Raw genomic sequence first — 5,501 nt, forward strand, 5'->3', positions numbered from 1 at the left:
CCCAGGCTGTTAAAAGAAGTCAGGAAGGAAATAGTGGAAGGTCTGACCATCAGTTTCCAATCCCTCACTGGATACAGGTGTGCTGTCAGAGGATTGGAGGTCTCTGCAATAAAAGCAAAATTCTGCAGATGCTGGAAATCTGAAATAAAAACTATTAGTGCTGGAAATACACAGCAGGTCTGGCAGCATCTGTGGAGAGAGAAGCAAAGTTAATGTTTCTGTTCTGATGAAAAGTCACTGACCTGAAATGTTAACTTTGCTTCTCTCTCCACAGATGCTGCCAGATCTGCTGTGTATTTGCAGTACATTTTGTTTTTATTGCTAACATTGCACCATTGTTGAAAAAGGAAGCAAGAGATAGACCGAATAATTAAAGACCAGTCAGCCTAACCTCAATAGTGGGTGAATTATTGGAATTAATTCTGAGAGACAGGATAAACTGTCACTTAGAAAAGCTCAGATTAATCAAGTATCATCAGCATGGATTTGTTAAGGGAAGCTCCTGTCTGACTATCTTGAGTGAATTTTTTGAAGAAGTAACAATGAGGATTGATGAGGATAGTGCAGTTGATCTGATCTACATGGATTTCAGCAAGACTTTTGACAAGGTCCCACATGACAAACCGGTTAAAAAAAATAAAAGCACATGGGATCCAGGGGAATGTAGCAAGCTGGACACAAAATTGGTTCAGTGGCAGGAAGCAAAAAGGAATTGTGTACGGGTGTTTTTGCAACTCGAGGTCTGTTTCAAGTGGTGTTCCACAGGGCTCAGAACTAGGTTCCCTGCTTTTTGTGGTATAAATTAATGATTTGGACATGAATGTAGAGGGCATAATCAAGACGATTGCAGATGACATGAAAATTGTCCGTGTTGCTGATAGCGAGGAGGAAGCTGCACACTGCAGGAAGATATCAATAGACTGGTCAGGTGGGGAGAATAGTGGCAAATGGAATTTAAATTGGACAAGGGTGAGGTGATGCATTTGGCAGGTCAAAAAAGGCAAAGGAATACACAATTAATGGGAGAACACTGAACGGTGCAGAGGAAGTGAGGGACGTTGGAGCGAATGTCCACAGATCCCTGAAGGTAGCAGGACAGGTCAATAGGGTGGTTCAGCAGGTATATGGAATCCTTTCCTTTATTAACTGAGGTATAGAAGATAAGGGTGACCTGGGTGTCCATGTCAATAAGTCACTGACAGCTAACATGCAGGTGCAGCACTCAATTAGGAAAGCTAATAGTATGTTAGCCTTTATCACAAGACGATTTGAGTACAGGAGTAGTGAATTCTTGCTTCAATTGTACAGAAACTTGGTTAGACCGCACTTGGAATACAGTTTTGGTCTCCTTACCTTAGGAAGGATATTATTGCCGTGGAGGGAGTTCAACGAAGGTTCATCAGACTTCTTCCAGGGATGGTGGGACTGTTGTATGAAGAAAGGTTGGAGAAACTGGGGCTGTATTCTCTAGAGTTTCGAAGAATGGGAGGTGATCTCATTGAAACCTACAAAATACTTAAACGACAGTCAGGGTAGATGCAGCTAAGATCCCTGGTTGGGGAGCCGAGAACCAAGGGAAGGAATTTCAAAATAAGGGAGTAGCCGCTTAGGACAGAGATGAGGAGAAATTTCTTTACTCAGAGGTTTGTGAATCTTTGGAATTCTCTACCCCAGAGGGCTGTGGAAGCTCAGTCATTGAGTATGTTTAAAGCAGAGATTGACAGATTTCTAAATACAAATGACATAAGGGAATATGAGGAAAGTGTGGGGAAAAGGGCATTGAAGTGGACGATCAGCCATGATCATATTGAATGGTGGGGCAGGCTCGATGGGCTGAATGGCCGACTCCTGCTCCTATGTTCCTATGTTCCTAACTCCACATGATCAGCGAGGCACAGCCTCAGGCCGACTTGGTGGGTGGTGCAAACAGATATTACTGCTTCTGATCTTCACCAGAACACAGAGTGAGATGTAACATTGATCATCAATCAGACTGTGAGAGAATACAACAGAATAAAACACATGGAGAGACACTGTGGAATAACAAATAGATTTGATTGGAATGTTGAATTCTGATTGGAATGGATAAAACAGCAGATTAAATTGGGATTCTCATTGATCTGGGACAGAAAAGAGAAACTGATGGAAAGAAGGGAAGAAGAAAGAAAAGAAAGGATGGAACTGTTCACTTTTTTCAGTTTTTTCACTCACCCATCAAAGCTGGATAAAAAAAGTTGCAAATAACAGAGAATTTCACCAGAAAGGGTGATTAAGTGCTGTCGAAACCTTGGATCGAAGGATGCCCCAACAGATCACCTGTTTAACTGTCTCCTCACTGGGGGATTTCAAGCAGTGAGTAATATTATTCTCTACGTTTGTTAAATGAACCCAGAACTGTCACTTGGAGTTAATATCTGTGTTCCGACTCCTGAATTATAAAATTGTGACTTTATCAATATTTTCTGGACACATTTCCAGCTGAAAGAACTAAGAAGTATTTTCTAATTTACACAATACTAGCCTCCTAAGCTAGCATCCTTGGTGCTGCTCTCTCTTCTCCCAAACCTCATCTCATTTGACTGTTACATCATCACTCTGACAGTGGGAGGGGTTGATCCCACTGTCTTCAGCATTAACCCTTTACATCCTTATCCTACACTGTCAGTCAGAAAAAAATGGTGAGAGGGTACTTCCTTCATTTATCGAAAAACCAGCTGCTCCCAGTTGGAAATCAACTCAAGCCCATCAGAGAGAGAGAGAGACTGTCAGAGAACTTCCTGCATCGAGTCCTGACCCTGTCACACTCAGCAGATGCTCACCCAGACCCCACTCTCCTCAATACTGAACATTGTTACCGAGACACTTCAAATACTGTTGAGAAAAGGCAGGAAAGGTCAAAGTTCACAGCTATTTTGAATAGAACAAAGTTTAATATCTCCTCACCGTTTCTCGGTAACCACATGAGACAATGGTTTTCTTATTTGGTTCCTTTGATTTTTCTTGTTCCTGACTAAGAAATATTCCAAACCTCAGATCAACCCTCCCACTTGTGTCGTGTCCCAGTCTCAGTTACAAGCAACACATAATGACACACACACTTTGAAACATACAACACGGTCACACTTTCCTTCAGTGAGATTAAGGTCGAGCTTTTTTTCCAGGTTGAATGCAACTGTGAACAAATTTGTATCAAAGAAGTTGCCTTTGAAATATCAGCACTGAATTTCTGTCCGAGGAGGAAGAGCCATTCCAAACTCACATCCTTCACAAAGGCTGTTTTCTCCTGTGAATGAAATTCATCATGTAATTTGAATTCTCAGTTTAAGTTCACAAGACACAGACATAAACGTTGAGACGGAAACTTCTCAAGCATATTGCAAATATGGAACAAGGCTCCGCTGGGAATCGAACTCAGGATCTCCTGTTTACAAGACAGGTGCTTTCACCAACAAAGCTACAAAGCCAGATCACAAGTGCTGTGGCAATTGAAATCTGAGGTGGTTACTATTTATTCTCATCCCACTTCTCCACAGGTCACAACAAAAATTTTAACTTTTCCCACTTACTGATACAGTCAATCATATGCTCTATTTTTCCCAGAATAGGAGACACTTAATGAACAACAAAATTATCAGTTTCTTATAGAACAAGTTTTAACTAATCATGAAGTAAAGCATAAACACACAGGTGGAAATTTTAAAAGTTCCCTTTTTACCTTAACCAACATTTAAAGTCCCTTTCTTACCTCAGCTGAACACACGCACACACACATACTGAAAAAAAGGGATTTTTCTATACAATTCAGGGCTCTGTTAAAGACAAAAAAAAAACACTTGGACTGATTACTTGCTCATTTCTGAAGAAAACAGCAGATGAGATATGTTGTTCCAAAATTGACATGCAGTCTAATTTCCAAGTATATGTACACAGGTCACTAGGGTCTTTTAGAAGAGTTTATTTAGAGGCGGGGTTGAGAATTAATTTTAGCAGGCTTTCTTCAAAGACAGAATATGAGACGAATTGACACAGTGAACTTCTCAGAGTCTTTTCAAGATTTGCTGCAAAACAAGGTGGGTTGCGGTCTTCTCTCATTCCTTGACACTTCTTCTGGCTAACTTTATCAGCTGCTCACTCCAGAAGGTAAAACACAATGACTGCTACAAACAAAAGCTGGCGATTTTTCTGCCCTCTTTGGTGTGCGCTGCTGCTGCCGGGCTTATCCAATCAAGAGGCACGACTGACTTCTCTGTCCACATTTCCCCGTTACCAGGGCTTCTGTTCTACATTTAACTTGAGTCGTGACAACTTGTCAACATAGTTGTCAAATTAATACTTTCAGTGCCCTCTTGAAAAATAACTGGTCTTACATTTATTCAGTTTGATTATAATTTCCTCAACAAAATAAAATTCACAAAAAAAAAATTCAAAGTCCCTTCCATAACATCATGTACTTTCCCTGAGCTATAGGTTATAGCAAGTCTCTCTGGCTGTGTTTTTTTCTGTTGATTTTGCACTCAGGTTCTTTCTGAATCCATGTGTTTGCAGTTCTTTGTGCGTGAGAGACATGGAGATATGCTTAAAGATTTCCCAACAAATTATTCATATCTCCGTCTTTCTCCGAACTTTGTACAAACACATTAATGTGGGAATCACACACACCAGGCCGTCAAACCTCTCCGCTAAACATTGAAAGGTGACAGTGTTTATTGTGACGGGGTTCCATTTATTCAGACACATCTGGTATAAAGTTAATAGTGATCAAGATGTGATTCGCACATGTAATGTATTTGTATATTATGTTCATGAGGGAATGATGTAAATAAACACGTCCTTGCACTTCCCACACTTGGTGTACATTTTCTCTGCTGATGCCCCCTGAATGTATCAGAGAAAATGGTGATGAGGATGAGATAAAAGTCCGAAAATATTGGCAGCAAACAGCAGCAGGGACGGCAGTGAACAAGATCAGCTAGCTCCTGGTGAGCTACCTGCTCGGATGGTGGAGGTTTTGGGTGGATTGTGTGAAGCCTGGGCCACAGACTGTCTCCTCAGTTGAATGAGATGCCGCAGGGTCTTAGTATGCATCCGATTCAAAGTGATATTTTGGGAAAATATGGCTACACCCATGAGATACATGGCTCGGAACATATGAGAGGGCTCGAGAACCATTCAGTTCATATATTGAAAGAATTGAAATGTTTTTCAGAGCTAATAACATATTGGAATGTGAAGATGAAAATATAGAGGTCAAGACTCAGAATAAAGCAATTCTTGAGGGCAAGAAAGCAATTTTGCTAATGGAAATTAGCCTGGAAGTGTATGACCAGCTAACAAAGCTTCCTGCTCCCATCAAGGCAAAAGATGTGCCATTCAAAACAATCATCACCAAGTTAGAGGAACATTTCAACCCTAAGCCACGAGAGATCACGGCAAGCTAGAAATTTGGAACCAGAAAGCAGAAAAGTAGTGAAACAGTTGGTGAGTACATTGTGGCACTGAAG

The 5,501-nt window shown here is 40.9% G+C and overlaps 1 non-coding gene across 1 annotated transcript; it reads right to left on the reverse strand.

Moving 5' to 3' along the window:
- Nucleotides 1-3,390: 3,390 nt before the first annotated feature.
- trnat-ugu (transfer RNA threonine (anticodon UGU)) lies at nt 3,391-3,464 on the reverse strand. The gene has a single exon. It is a non-coding gene; the product is annotated as a tRNA-Thr (tRNA).
- Nucleotides 3,465-5,501: the final 2,037 nt, after the last annotated feature.

Source organism: Heterodontus francisci, unplaced genomic scaffold, assembly GCF_036365525.1.
Source record: "Heterodontus francisci isolate sHetFra1 unplaced genomic scaffold, sHetFra1.hap1 HAP1_SCAFFOLD_61, whole genome shotgun sequence".
Lineage (NCBI taxonomy): Eukaryota > Metazoa > Chordata > Chondrichthyes > Heterodontiformes > Heterodontidae > Heterodontus > Heterodontus francisci.